Genomic DNA, 16,236 nt, shown 5'->3' with positions numbered 1-16,236 from the left:
GAAAATTAATATCGGCTTCAAATATCGGTTATCGACCTCGTTGACCACTTTGGCCCTTAAAAAAAACATATTGGTCTTTCTCTGTTTATGGCCCACTCAGTTTGTCACTATGTGGGGGTCCATCCCTCTCCACTGGACTTATGAAGGGTCAACATACTGCAAGGGCACACACACACACACACAAGCTTGACACCTCTTAGCATGACTGCTTGGTACTATTGCACAAACGTTTTGCTACAGGGGGTCTCGTGTGTCACTGTGTGCATTTCAAAACAGATATACTGAGAAATGTACACACTTAAAAACATTCTTTGCATATCTCTTTGCCACAAACACACAGAGAGACATTTCCCCCTGCCCTTGCCCTCTGTAACCCAACATACACACAGACAACTCCCTCCACTCTTGTCACCTCCCATCTCCCAGACCAAGGTCAGCTGTCCAGGCCTACAGCTCTTGATGTAGTGGCTTTGACCCAACATGGCCACCTCTGTCTCTTCAGAGAGATTAACACAAGGCAGGGACACAGAAACGGAGCGCCGCACGACTCCATGTTATCCCGGCCCGCTTTCTCTGTCCCTACTCTCACTTTTCATTCTGTCGCAGATAACTCCTGGTGTCTGCAGATGGGGGGGGGGGGGGGGGGGTGCAGGAAGAGCTGCAAATTGAATATGTCTGACGGGCAGATCTGTGAAGACTCTTGGGGCATGTTACACCAAGTTCACGTTGTGTCACTTGGCCAACATTCATAAATGTGCGGCTGAAGATAAGAAGCTTTTATTTTCTATTTGTTTCCCCTTTGTTGAGTTAATGGAGTCAAAGACAATCTGTAACCTTTTTTCCTTCAAGTGGAAGTCAACCTTAAATATTTCTTGACAATAATATGTTATATGTGACCTCACTAGTCTAAACATGACATTCTGATTAATATTACTTTTGTGGAATATTAGTTATGAAGCAAAATCCAGCCGTTTTTATCCATCTTAGGGGACGGCCATTTTGCCACTTGCTGTCGACTGACTATGACATCAATGTTGCTCATGGCTCATTCAACGACCAATCACAGCTCACCTGTTTTCTGAAGCTGCGCTGTGATTGGTTGTTACCTGAGCAGCATTGATGTCATCTTCAATTGACAGCAAGTGGCAAAATGGCCGTCCCCTAAGATGGATAAAAACGGCTGGATTTTGCTAGTGGGGCTTTATTGAACATTTTATTGTCAAAAAATTAAATAAAAAATTGGGACTTGTGCTAAAAAAAATTTGGGTGAAGATGACATATTGGCCAAGAAGCATCCATTACAGCTTGGTTTAAATATGGATAAAAAATGCCGATCCAGGATTGATTGTACTTTTGGTAACACTGACTACGTTTACATGCATTATTAATGCATTCCTAAAAAAGCACACTGCTGTGGATATACTTACGCATTCTCATGTTGTCTTTGTCTCTCTTTTCCTAATTCCCTCTCCTCATTATTTGTCCTGCCGGACAGGGCGTAGGGGGTGACTGCCCCTGCAGTTGAAAGGGGTTAAACAAAGTGCTGCAACTGTCGGACTGAGTGAACTCTACTAGTGTTTTTCTATCAGAAGATAATCAAGGCTAATAGGTACATAATGGCTAACAGCGCTCCCCAACAAATGCATCATGTCATGGGTGACACAAAAGCAGACAGTGTGACCTTGCTTTGCACATCCAAGTGCTCCTGCCTTCAAATGTGATCAGGCGGAAAGGGCTAAACAGCAGGAATTTTTGCTACTCACCCCCAACCCCAAAATTACTCACAGTACAGTTATTCGATTCAAGCGTGCTTTTGCTTTTGGCAATCATTCTTTTCCTGTTAATCTTCCTTGATGGTGAATTGTGAGTTAACCCATTTGCTACAAAATGAAAATATGATCATCATTCTCGATTTTCCACTCATTCCCACAATTTATTTACACTACTCGGAGTGATAGTTTGCTCACTTTTTTTTTTGTTAACCAGAAGTTTCAAATCTTTTCTAATATTCATTTGAGATTGAAGTGATGTTCTCCAGGCTGGCAAAGTTATTCGATTTTTAGTTCACTTTATTTTGTTTCTGTTGGCTTTTGCATTAGAAGTTGAATTTGTTCACCTCTGAGCTCACTTGCCTTTCAGCCTTCTTATTCTCTTTTATTTTCATCTTTTGTTTACATGAGAGATTTCATGTTTAATCAATAGTAGGACATTTTGAATATCATTTGGTCTTAAAATAAAGATCATGTGAAATGCTTCTGAACTTGCTGTTATAATGTATTCTTCACAATGTGCAATGGTAATGCTGAGATTGTTGTCGATTTAAAAACATTAGGAAGCCGATTTATAGCACATTAAATTCAATGTATCTGTATTACAGTATAAAAACGCGGACCTCTGAACCTTGACTTACACGCTCTCCATGAATATTCCGTATTGTATCAAAAAATTCCGTTTCCTCTGACCTGAACAGCGAAGAGTTAAGTGCTCTAAATTGATGCAATTCAGCAGAAAGGGTCACAGGATCATGGTGTTAACGAATGTACACATGCTTGGTTTCTCAGCGCACTGCGAAGCATCCAGCCAGCACTTCCCGTCCGACAGCTCTCCGTTGCCCCCGAACTCCTCTCCAAAGACGCTTTATGAAAACAAAGCGTGCCTTTGTTGAGGCCTTAGTGCGTCAGAAGCGTCATCTCCAGAGGGCAAGAGGGATGCGGACCAGAGATGGAGGAGTGGGTGTCGAGAGAGAGACGGGGAGAAGGAATGAGAGAGTGAAAGAAAGAAGGAAAGTGCTGAGGTGGGGGTGAAGGGCAGGGGAACTGAGACAGAGGTCTGGGTAATTGCAGCACAATGAAGATTGTGTTTGATCTCCGAGGTGTCCGAACCCATTTAGTGGGGGCGAATGTGCCAAGCTGAGGAATGTTGTAGCTCTGAAAGGTTGAGTTTATCAGGAGTTCATGGAGGAGGAGGGGGGGGGGAGGAGGGGCGTGTGTATGTGGGGCAGCTCGGAGGCGAGATAGAGAGGCGAGAGAGAGAGAGAGAGAGAGAGAGAGAGAGAGAGAGAGAGAGAGAGAGAGAGAGAGAGAGAGAGAGAAACAGAGTTGAACCAGGCAGCCTTTAAATTATTGGCTAATTACGTCTTTAAAGCCTGTGAGAACTCCTCCGTACACACAGTTCACACATGTTGTGTGTGCCCTATCATGCAAGCAGAAATGAGAAAGGCCAGTCGGGTATGCGGCGCATGGCGCAGCAGCGGCAGCCTCCTGATAGCAGGGTTAAACTGCTGGAGAGCAGCGAGTGCCCGCATTGAGCACAAGACTCTTTGAACTCTGTCTGTACTCTCAGCTGCAGAGCTTGAACTGGGTTAATCGTTATTAATATTTAACATGCTGCCAAAGTTGCAGCCCAGAAACTATATCAAAGCCGAGCCCTCCGCACAGCAGAGGCCGCTGACAGCGCTTCTCGAGCAAGATCTTTGGTATTATGAACACGGCGTTGAAGCTGCAGACAATGTTGTTCCGTTCTTCTTCAATCGGTGATGATAATTATTTACTACATATTTTGACCAATGGGAATTACAGTGACTTGGTACTAATAAAAGTAGATACAGTGGTACCTCGGAGTTTGAACATAATTTGTTCCTGTGCAAAGTCCAACTTGTTCAACTTCAGAAAAAAAAAATCTCATAGAAAATAATGTAAATGCAATTAATCCGTTCCCAAGCTCCAAAAACAAAAAAAATCCTATTTTAATTTATATTAGTTTTTTACATGTACACCCGGTACAGTTTTTACACAATAAATTTTTTGTTGTGGTGTGTTGGAATCAGTGGATAAAAAAGTATACGTTGCGTTAAGGGTGTATTTTACATTGGGCATATTGTTAGACTACTATGGGGTCCTTGCGTGCGCTCTTAACGTCAGGCACGTTGTTGAACAGCTAAGGGGGGGTCCTCGTGCCAGTATTTACGGAAGTAGTCAGTCACGGCAGTTACAACGGCGCGGTAATCTCCTTTTTACGTCCAACTGTGGTTCGTAGCACTGTATGTTTTTCTTTGCTGCCTCTTTGGGCCGATGTGGAAGAAAATTGTCGTAGAAAAATCAAAATGCACTCGCGAATGTATGGAGCACCTCCGTGAGACTGACTGGAAATGAGCAGCGCTTCGTCTCACTGACCGCAACGTGAGCATTCGGCATTGCTCGTCTTCACCCGGTTACCCGTTCAAGGTAGGTTCGGCTTTGCGTGAGTGTTCAAACTCCGAGGCATTTTTTACTCCGATTTTTTTGGGTTGAAGTCCGATTTGTACGAGTTCTGAAACGTTGACACTCCGAGGTTCCAGTGTATGTTTATGTTTATTATACAAGCTTTTTGGCACTTGGTTTAGTAAAACACAATAAAAGTGATTGGCTCATCTTTACTGTGAGTCTTGGTGCTTCTATACACAAAATGACAAGTGGTGATGCAGTCAGAGGCAAGCACAAGCTTGGTGGACACTTCTGGTGGTCATTGGAGATTGGCATCACAAAACATTTCTATGTAGCAGGCAGGGTTGGACTGGCCATCTGGCATACCAGGGCAGATACCTGGTGTGACTTTTGGGGCCAGTGTGGTGCTATTCAGTTATCGTTTTTCTCCGTTTTACCCCAATTGAGAGGCCGGCCCAAATTTAGAGAGACCAGACCATTAATTGATTTACACTATAGACGGCAAACTAAACCAATCAACATCAGCGGCTGAGCTACGTGGTCAGTAATCATGTGTGATTATACATTTCATACGAATCTGTCTTAAGAATAGAAAGTTTGACTCTTGCAGTCAGTGTCAATTATATATAGCGTTAATTGTATCTGCCATTTTTACATTTAGTCTGTTTTAGTCCAGTTTCGATCAAGCTTGTTAGTTTTTATCATAGTTAGTCAACCTCATCCCATTTTTATTTAGTCCATTTTTAGTCCACTGTAAATCTAGCATTGTAGTTTTGATTTTAGTCTAAGAAAACATAATTTTATTTGTCTAGTTTTAGTCAACAAAAACTGACAACTTTTTAGTCGTGTTGTTCCAATAAATTTTTTTGGCCTCTTGATACAGATTCCGATACCCAGTTTTGCCGTATCGGCAGATGCCGATATCGTACCAATACTTAGTTGTTGTTGTTGTTTTCAACATGAAAAAGCTGCCCTGCCATTGGTTCAGCGCATTCAAGAGCCAATAGGATATCTTGGCTCAGCCTGCAATGAACACGTCACACATCAGTGAATGTCGTGTACGAGCAAGACACAAGATGCTACATCCAAAGTCCTATATTAGCGTCGGAAATAATGGCATCGGCATGTTACTTGTTAGTAATTGCTGATGCCGATACCACTGATTTAATGCGGTATCGGTATCGGAACAACACTAGCAGATAACCAGGTGTGACGTCTTTTGGGGCCAATGCGGTGCTGTTTAATTGTATTTTCCTCCATTTTACCCCAAATTTAGAGAAACCAGGCCAATAATCAATTTACACTTTAGGCAGAAAAATTAACCAGTCAACATCAGTGCCAGACCTATGTGGCACTGGTGAATGAATGGGCCATCAATCGCAATATGTAAAACTGTGTCGATTCTCGTTGACTGTTTGCTACCAAATGCATGAGATAGAAGTATGTTATAATCAAAGTAAATGCAAATATAATGCCATTATTTAGTCAATTTAGCTGAGCAAAACGTTGCTTCTATTTAGACTTGATCCTGCTTGTACTATGGGTTAAGAACGGTGTTGGATATGTGTGCATTTTTATGCCAGTCCAGCTATGTAGTGTTAGCAGAACATGAATGGCAAAAATGTTGTTCTACATAAAAAAAATATTTGGGGGATTAGCAACATAGTCTGTTAGATACATTTAATGCAACAGGGGTTAATTGGGTATTAAAAAGTGCTAAGAGGTTGCTTGAAACAACTTGAGGTCACTAGGGTGTTGCTCTGAATGCAATTCATCTCTCCCTCTGTCCGTCTATCTTTTCTGTCAGTTTCCCAAACTGAATGATTTCATCAGAGTTCAAGCCTCTATTGCCTCTGCCACTGCAGTCTTTTTCACTTTCTGCCCTCCCCTTTACATCTTTCTCACCATCTCTCCCAGCCTCTCTTTCCCCTGCATCAGTCTCCCTCTCTTTCCCCTCTCTGTGCTCCCAGCTCCAGGACCTCAAACAGCATGGTTAAATACCCTGGCCAATGTGTCGCTCTTCAAAGAGACTCAGGTAGTAGATATGCTGGCAATGGACCAGGATCAAAATGAGGACCTTCTTGTAGAGCATTGTGGCTCGCTCTTCATGTGGACCTCAGTCAAAGCGCATTATGGGGCCCCACCTCTGCCAAAAACCTTTCCGCCTGAGGGCACCTCTAATATGGGGCCCCCAAGTCCCCCCCTCACTCACAGTGAAGAAGTCAGTAATAGCCTACATACTTTTATTTAACGTCATAAATCAGGCCAGTGGGATGAAGGTCATTTGGTGAAGAGCTTATGTTAGCTTTAGCGTCTGTCGTTAATTTGCCAAGTACGTTTCCGTATGTTACTTGCGTATGGGGGAAAATAACAAACTGAGAGCACATTTAAAAGGGCCAGAATTAGCTTTGATTACATGCCTTTTAGAAAATGACTGCTTGTTGTAGAAGTCGTGCCTGATAAAATATGAACTGCAACTAAAGAAAGTGCCGGACACAAAAAGCTGGAAGCAATTTGTGCAGCTACCAAATTAAAGTTATTCAGCACCAAGGGTAATTCAATTATCATTCTTTAAATGTTTGAATGACTTTGACCTTTGGAGTACTCTGAGGTCATGCAGGTGTATTTACTTAAGCTAATTCAGCATCGGTTAAAGAAAAAAAAAATGGGAAAAAAACATCTCGTGTTATTACTCATTAAGTTTTAACTGAGTGAAAAATGAATACCTGTACATACACAAAAAGAAAAAAGAAAAAAGAAGCAATTGGCAAAAAAAATCATTTAAAAAATGACAGCATTTACCCAGGATGCACTCCTCTTAGTATGGCTCATGAATGGAAACAGGTGTGTGCGTGTGTGATATTGTGTGATTGTGCGGTGGGTCTTGGAAGATTCGGGCCGATGTGGCATGTCTACTGCCTAGGTGATTTGGGTCATTGGAGCACATCTGGTACTAGTCACAACAGAGTGCACACGTCCACAGCCCTCAGACACCCCACCAGGCGGGCCGGGAGAGGCAAGGGTGAGGAAACATCTGGGTTTTTTCTTCTCACACACACGCACGCATGCACGTACACACACACACACACACACACACAGCTTCTCCTGTGCTTGGATTCCTCCAGGTGCATCTGGACTTGTATAGAAGTGATCCGTGTGTGTGTGTGTGTGTGTGTGTGTGTGTGTGTGTGTGTGTGTGTGTGTGTGTGTGTGTGTGTGTGTGTGTGTGTGTGTGTGTGTGTGTGTGTGTGTGTGTGTGTGTGTGTGTGTGTGTGTGTGTGTGTGTGTGTGTGTGAATGTTGGGGGTGCACACCTGATTGACAGCCTTGAACCACAATGTTCCGTGCAACGAGTGACTAACTCTCCCATCATGCCCACTCCATCTCTCTCTCTCTCTCTCCTCCTTTTGTTCTAGAGTTCTCCCACTTTGCCTCTGAGTCATAATCTGTCCTTATTTTCTGCTTGTTACCGAGGCTTATTTGCCTTCCTGTGGGGAGGAGGTTTATTCTGTTTGTGAACTTTTCATTTTGGTATAAATTTAAAGTATGATCTCCTGCGTTTGTTGTTGCAATTGCTGGAACTAATCAGTAAGCAAGCAATAATAATTATTTAGCAATGGGCCCAAACAAATGCAATAATCATGTATTGTACTAACAAAATTCTATATTGCTAACTCGTGTGCGTAACGTTTTTTTTTTTCAAAATGTGTTTTTAAGATTTGCTGGAGTTTTTTTAGTTGACCACATATCAAATGAATTGCTTTGTAATCACTGATGCTGGTAATGAGTTAATAAGTAACGTGTTACTCCAAAATAGCTACGTGTCTCCCTCATAGTAACATAGTAAAGTTAGTCAATAAAAAGATGTACATTATGGAACATGTAAGAAAGTGAAACTCTGTTATATACATGTTGGACGTACCGTACTACAAAAAACAGCAATGGAGGAAGGAGAGAGGTTTGTGTTTTCAAGATGGAAATAAAGTCACTACTTATTAACCAACGATTAAGTTTTGGTGCACACGCTCTGTTTTTGACACAGAGTTCAATAAAGTAATGATTTGGTACACAGTATGTTGATGTTGACTTTTAATGTTGAGTGTTTGCGAATAGTTTGCCACTTTTATTTCAGCCAAAACAAATGCATTTTATTTTTGGTTTGATTAAAGCCAATCAAGCTACCCAAAATTGAGCGTGTATAAAAGGTGTTCAGCGGCATCCTCACTTGGTGAAAGGAACATTCCGGGACACTGGTCAACCTGAATTTTATTTGAAATTTCAAATTCAAATCAACATTAAACTGACAATGATGATTATAATTTTCTTGGGAGAACTTACTTCCCAGTGTACTTATTTTGTTCTTATCCTCCACTTACTGGCTCTTTAGTCATATTGTAAAGCAGCCAGGAGAGGACCTGACACACTTTTATGGTCATGCAAAAACATACACACACAAAAAAAAGAAAACATAATTGTGAAGCTCACCCTTCAAACTGAAGTCTCACAAGATTTGCAGATGTCTCGCGATGAGGTTTCTCATGACTCCATGCATGGATTCAGTGTCACCTCCTGGTTTGAAGTTGCTGGGGCGCTCTACAGTATTTTAAAACCTGATCGGATTCTTAGCACTTGTGGGGGAGTGAGAGGATTGTCACTTTGCAGCATGGATAATTCCTGCCGCCTGCTTGCTGTCCAGCTTTTCCGCTTTAGTGTGTCAGAGTCCAATGTAACTTTTGCAAAGTTCTGATGTAATCTGCTCAGTAAAGTTAAAAGAACAACCGAAGAGTGGCTTCGTGATTGGTCATTCCAATGCAGTCCGAGTGTGCTTTGGGCTTTTTGTGTCACTTGGTGGAGCGAGGCCGTGACTTTTAATGTTGGCTTTTCAGTCTGTTTAACGACAACTGAATGGGTCAGTGTAATGGCTCTAATCTAATCCAAGCGCAGAAGCCGGGCCAAACTCAAACGAATGCACACCAATGTAGCACATTAAAGGGATTGTTAACCTAGGAGCAATATATTCCAATTTAAATCACTGAAAGACAAACACTGTATACCACTTTCAAGTCTTGCTTGTTGTCACACTGTTTGCAGGAAGTAAACAACATGATTCCACAGATAGACCTCTAACAGGATATCATTAAGAAGTTATGTTTATGCAGAAAAGTATTTAACTTTATTATTATTTTTTAAATGTGTTGGACTCTTAACAACAACAACAAAAAAGTGGTGTTCTTGAGAGTAATTCCAAACATACCTGTTTAAACAAATAGGTGAATTCTGTTGGGATCAGCCCAGAAAATGTGGAGAAGCACGAGTTTCGCTTGCCCCTGCTGTGCCAACTTTGGATGAAAGCTCAGAATAGCAAAAAAGTGGAAGCAGCCCAAAAGAGGGAGCGAGCTGCACAAATCCTCCTTTTCCTCACAAATAGTTAGTAGATTATTGGCGCTGTCCAAAAACAACACTTTACATAATCCCAAAGATACTACAGCAGAAGAAAGTTTACATCAGTGCACTGTTAGTAACCTTTTAAACCTTTAGCAACCATGACAAGCAATATTGTTTTTGCACACTTTTGCCTATAGAGTTTGTTGTCAGCAGTGCATAAATGCAATGTTTTGGGTAACATTATGGTGATTCAACTGCGTAGAAAAGTAGCCACAAAGTCCATTCAACAGCACTAACCAGAGAAGAAAGGTTATTGAACTAATTTGAAATGTTAAAAGACTTTTGTCATTGTACGACATGACTTTGAGATGCAAGTACCTCATGAACTTTTGACCTTCCCAATAAAACCCACAGTACTACCATAATTCTGTTCAATGTTACCTTTAAGCTTTCACTAAGTGGGATTTCGAATATAATTCCCTTATACAGGCTGTTTACACAAGATCCCTGCCATAGCAGCCACTTTCTCGCAGTCTCAGCCCCCCTCCTGCCCCAAATCACATTTAATAGGGCTAGTTTGAGTCCACGCCAGCATATGCATACACTTGCTATGACCTTGGTTGAATTTAATGGGGGTTAAAGAAGTTTCCACATTGGCAGTGTGTGCACATTAATAGTTTGTCTGGTGGATTTGGTAAATTGGAAGAGACGGAAGTGGGGTCAAAGTATCCAATTAATTGGATACAAACCCTCCTTGCACACATGGTTATACACATGCTTACACAACCCACCCTTGCTTGTATAACCCTTCTGACACCAACTTCTGTTTGTTTTTTTAAGACTGTGTTTAGAAAAGTATATATATATATATATATATATATATATATATATATTGTACATGTATTGTGTGCATCTTTATACACTGTTTGTCTGTATATTGATCAACTATGCACCAGGCAGGGAAAGCAATCTTCAAGTGGGAGGTGGAGGAGAGGTGAATGAACCCTAGTGGAATGAGGGGGTGGAAACAGTGTGAACGAACCAAAAGTATACTGAATCGAGTACTGTATTTGCAGTTTGAGAAGTGCAAAATGGTTTAAAAAAAAAAAACGATGAAAAATGTACGATGTTATGAAGAATATCTTTAAATCACATTTCCAACACTCATATCTTGTATGCATTGCCACATTTTTATGTAATGTGAATGCATTGTTTTGTTCCAAATGTTACTGGATTTTGTCGGATTAGCATCATTCACAGTCTAATAAACATTTTCCCGCAATGGCACCCCCAGCGTACATAATGTTATTTTTTCATAAGTGTCTCATACAGACTGTAATATATGCAATAATGGCATCGGATGTAGCATCATAGCTTGAGCCAAACAAAAAGTCGCGTAATCCACTGTAATTGGTTGGCTTTTTGCTGTGAGTCAACCTCTCCGTCTGCCTGTCTCTCTCTGCTTTTGATAATCCAATATACATTTCTTTAATCTTTACCCTCTGCATTGAGCAAATTAATTAAATATTGACAGCTAATCCAGCGAAACCACAGAAAAACAGAATGTCACAGCTAAACTGATTACTTTCAAGGAAGGGGTGAGAGACGCAGAGAGGGAGAAATGCCATCCATCTCATGCACTATAAATGATTAAATGGCACAGACAGCGACAGAATCCTGCAACTTGCTAAACAAGTGTGCGGAATGAATGTTGTCTTTGCCAAAGCTCTCCGTGATTCACCATCAGTCTGTGGCTTCTTCTTGTCAAAACTCACCCAACGTACGATAATTATTTTCATCCTAGACAGAGTTTCCCTTCGAGCCAATGCCATATGTCACCTGAGGGTAATGTAACCTAAGAAAGACAGGCAAAAAGCAACATAACATCATTGACCATTGTGAGCTCATCTGTGGTCTGTGGAAGGTGCGTTTCATCCTACTTGGATTACTGTTGTGTCTCTCGTGAAATAAATAAGTTCAATTTGATTTTGATCAGATGCTAGCTGGGCTCTCGTGACCTTTCACGTTGTGTTTACTAAGACATGGGCCCAATTCTGAACTGTATGAAAATATATACTCCAGTCCTAAGGACTTTAATTTCACTCCCAGTCAATTGCAGAATTGATTTTAAATTTCTGCTCTTGCTCGGGTCAATTAGTGGAGCAAGGGTTTAAAGCAAACACGGTGAAGCGCCATTCTGATGTTATGCTGCATGCAAATAAAATAACTTGCCATTTTTCAAGTCAGCCTCAAGTACAAATGCTTTTTAAATCCAGGTTTTAAAACTAGGCTTTTTTTTACATATTCCTTTGATTAAGAGTTTGTAAAATCAATTTCACTCGACAGTCTTTTAGCAATTTTAGAAAGCTACCTTTTATTGATTTATTTTGCTTTTGAATGTCTTTTGGTTGCAAATGTGCTTAAATGCTGTCAATATACATTCTTTTAGTAATTTTTATGCTCTACTTTTGTTATCTTTGCTCTGCGAATGTCTTCAGTTGTTCATTGTTAACATTTTTAGACATTGTGTTTTTGTTTATGTTAAGCCTGTTGAGTTCCCTGTTTATGAAATGTGCTATATAAATAAAGCTGCCTTGCCTATGGTCTTTGTGAGGTTGCGCTGTCTCGATGAAATACATTTTCATGGCTGTTATTTCTATTCTCCCAGGCCCGCGCGTTGTATCCGCCTGTGTGTCAGCCAGTGAATGCCTGAGCATTTGTATGATTGTGTACAAGCATGCGTGGGATTGTTGTATCAACGGTCTGTTTGGGAATCAACAGGCACAGTGACAGAGGAGCTGATTTTATTAGAGATGAGATTAGGGTCGGGTTGCAGTATACTGGCGATGGGCCTGTTATTCCGATGATGGTTGCTTACTGAACAGCTGGCCTATTTATGTCATCTCACCACAACTCACTTATTTACTTGCGCTTATTACCTTTCACCTAAGTCCAAAGTCTAGGCCAAAGCTGATTTAGACCTAGATAAGCCCAACACATTCTCATCCATACATCATATTATATCACATTTCTCTTTTGAACGTTAACACAGTTATTACTTACGCAAAGGACGTTCTTGTTTTAAAAGTTTGCTTGCATCTCACATTTCTATAACTATTTTAAGCAATTTTGTTTAAGGGACAACTCTGAATAAATACTGCAAATTATATTAGTCAAAGAGTGTAAATTTAGTGTCCCCTCAAAATAATTCAAAACACAACCATTATCATTTCTTGTAACAAAAGTGAGTCCACCCCTAAGTGAAAATATCCAAACTGGGCCCAATAGCCATTTTCCCTTCCTGATGTCATATGACCCGTTAGTGTTGCAAGGTCTCCATTGAGAATGGGGAGCAGGTCTGTTGAATTTGCTTTTATCGCTCTCACATTCTCTCATACAGGTCACTGGAAGTTCATCGTGGCATTCATGCCAAATAACTCGCAGAGAATGAATCACAATAATAAACATATTATTATGAAATAATTACTCTCCAACAGTGTTTACATGTTTTGAATCTCAGTAGATAGTGCAAGTGGTCATAATGAGGTGGCTAATCATTGTGTAATGGATGTCATTCTGGGTAAAAATTGAGGTCTGCAGAGTTGTCTTCAATCAAGAGTAAGGATTTGTGGATGTGGAGGTGTTAGGGGGGTGCAGGTCCTCTGGCATCATGCGGCTGGGCCAAATTCCATTCGTCGTCCTCCCCCCTCCTTCTCCTCCTCGGTGTGAGCAGTGAGTTTCGCCTGGGGCACATGTTCCGATATGGGTTCTCATGATTGGTTTGCTGCCAACAGTTGCAAAGGTCAAGCTGCTCGGTGCTCTTTGTTGTTGTTACCTGAGAGTCGTTCCAGATCCATGTTTCATGATCGCAGTTCCATATGGGTTAGATGGTAGGAGCTGTATCCAAACAATGGTGGTGTATTTCCATTTTAAGCTTCTTTGGTTGTTTATTAGACTTATATTGGCTCACACAATATTCTACTCTAGTCTCTTCAAAGATTAAAATTTTCACACCTGAAATAATATTTACAGAATGTATTTTTAGCAACGGCATAATTAGTTTGCTGTGGGGGGAAAAAAATAAGCAAAACATTGCTTTGCAATTTAAAAAAAGAAAAAAAAAGAAAAGAAAATTGCAGGACTAATTATTCTAAGTGCTTCTGTATTCAGTATTCAACTCAATTCTTCAGCTCTTCTGTATGATGTTATAGCCTACATCATATACGGTATGTTGTCAAATAACCACCACATTCTAGGTATTCATTCATCACATTTGAAAGCATATTGTTCTCACGTGACTTATTTATAGTAGGAATGTGTGCAAAAATAATAAAACACAACTGTTTGCTAAACAATGTAGAACGTTTTATTGTTTCAGTTGGCCGCAATCAAAGCTGCAAACATAAGTCAGTCTTTTCATGAGGTTTTTACATAAATGTTCATTAAAAAAGCCAAATGGGCAGGCCATTGGTGGTTTTCCTCCAACCTTCTTGAAGGTGGCTGTAAGTTAGAAAAGCTGTTTCAGAGTGCATAGTGTGTGCACGTTCCGGGGAATTATATACCACTGAACCCCTGCAGTTGCTGGGTTTCATTCTCTGTGAACAAGTTCTCCGAAAACTGATATGTGTCAACAGCATAGACATTTCCCCGACAGTATTTTTCATTTGTAGGATTTCCTTGTTTCCTCGAACTTCCTTCCTGAAAAATGTGTAAGTGAACACTACACTGCTGAATTGAAGAATGCCGGGAAGTCAGAAATATCCCACTTGGTGCTTACGAGGGCCGACCTCTGTATCTTCCAGGAAAATGTGAACCAAAAATTGAGAAGGGCAACCGTGATAAGCAAGTACTTGCACAAACCTCATCTTTTTGGCAGCCTGAATCAAAATGAAACATTATGGTCGTTTCTCAGTATGATGAACGCAGAATACGTTCTTGTGAACTCACCAATTATGGTCTTCCTAAGAACGTACTCGAGATTCTCTTTGTAAATTGGTACGGTTGTGTATGTGTTAAACATGACGTAAACATGCACGAAATGCATCTTGGGGTATTTTGGTAGCCAAGCATTCACAAGCGATGTATCCTTGGTTTAGACTAGCTGACAAGAACAACATCTGGGTACTCTATGCTTTCTTGCTTTCAACAACTTGGGCTGCGACTGATGGTGTTTCACAAAATGGCAAGGACAGAAGAACGGACAAGAACGCATATTGAGAAACAGCTACTGTACTGATTTTCACAATTATGTTCTTCTTTCTACCACCAACTAATTGAGAATGAATCAACACTTCCTCTGCTTGTAGCAACCAATTAGTGCGCTCCATTTTTGCCTCGCTTGCCAGAAGGCACGATTAATCAACAATTAGTTGATGGAATTCATGAAAATCAATTCACTGTTTATGGCCATGCCAATTCTTAACAGCAGATTCAATATGTAACCTGAATTGTTAAATGGTGACATCTTACATAATCAATGAATACTAATAAGGCTTCTTAAATTCTATAATGGGCATTGTTGGAGTGCATGGATTTTCAACAAGCTTGTGACTAGGAAATACATGTGTACTGTAGTTCTAATGCACCTCTGCTCACCAAATTCCTATTCCTAGTTCTCTGGAATGTGTCATATGTTTTAGCTATATAATGAGAGATGTAAAAGAAAACCTGCAGTAAGGTGAATAGAATAACCTTGGCAACCGAAAGGAACTTGGAAGATGGAAAAAAAGAAAAGCATATTATTTAACTAATTTTAAACTAAGTTTGACTTTCACTGTGCATGATAGAAAATTGTTGCAGGTACCGTTAAAGCATTTAGGAGCTTGAAAGAGAAACTTAATAACAAGCAACTCATCTTCATCCCAGAATATTTTGTCTGCTCAGCTAAAATTACGTTTTCTCAAAATCCCTGTTTTCCTTCTCTCCATCCAATTCGCTATCCTACTACACTTTTGCCTGTACCTCCACTCCTCCCCTCTTTCCATTCCATCCTATTATTGCCTTTCCACCCTCCCCATTTTCCATATTGGCCCTTTTTTGGGTCTCACAGCCCAGACGCTTTTCTTCATAGAGCCCGGAAAGGCGCTTCAGCAGTGAATAATTCTGAACATGATAAATCCTACCTTAAATCCAGCCATGAGACTCCAACAGGGTTCCACATGTAATTCTAAGCCCTATTATAGGGCCACTAATACCGGTTGAGGATGGCGAATCACGGCACAGCCTGCAGCCATGTAAGAATTAGAAATAAATATGCATCGGTACCAGATAAATATAGCAAGCAGCAAATCTGCCGTGAGACCGAATGTGCGAGGGAGAGTGAGTGTGAGGAAAGCCACAATTTGCAAGCCATGTGAAGAATTTGCTTCAGCTCTCTGAGTAATTGATGGATTAAATTCAGTGGTTAGGGGTTTGGAGTTAATGTGCACCATCATTTGGGGAAGAAAGAAAGGACAATACTGTTTTTTGTTTTTGTCTGAAATGTGTTTTGCTGGAATGCTATTATTTATGTCTTTATTGAATGCCGACTTTACCTTAGAGATAAATTATGGTCTACAATAAATTGGTGTTAAAATCTGTTTATGGTTCTTTGTAATTATTATTGATGGTCCTTTTAGCCATAGGTGTTCACAGTGTAGTCATTGATACAT

At 40.5% G+C, this 16,236-nt stretch overlaps 1 protein-coding gene across 4 annotated transcripts in view; it reads left to right on the top strand.

Moving 5' to 3' along the window:
* Positions 1-16,236, top strand: part of LOC147173489 (uncharacterized) — a 236,402-nt gene that overhangs the window by 168,338 nt on the left and 51,828 nt on the right. The window lies entirely within an intron of this gene.

The sequence above is a fragment of the Leptonotus elevatus genome, chromosome 5, assembly GCF_054856555.1.
Source record: "Leptonotus elevatus isolate MCC_2025b chromosome 5, RoL_Lele_1.0, whole genome shotgun sequence".
Taxonomy (NCBI): domain Eukaryota; kingdom Metazoa; phylum Chordata; class Actinopteri; order Syngnathiformes; family Syngnathidae; genus Leptonotus; species Leptonotus elevatus.
Note: the sequence above shows the minus strand (reverse complement) of the source record. Positions and strands in the feature narration are given on the sequence as shown.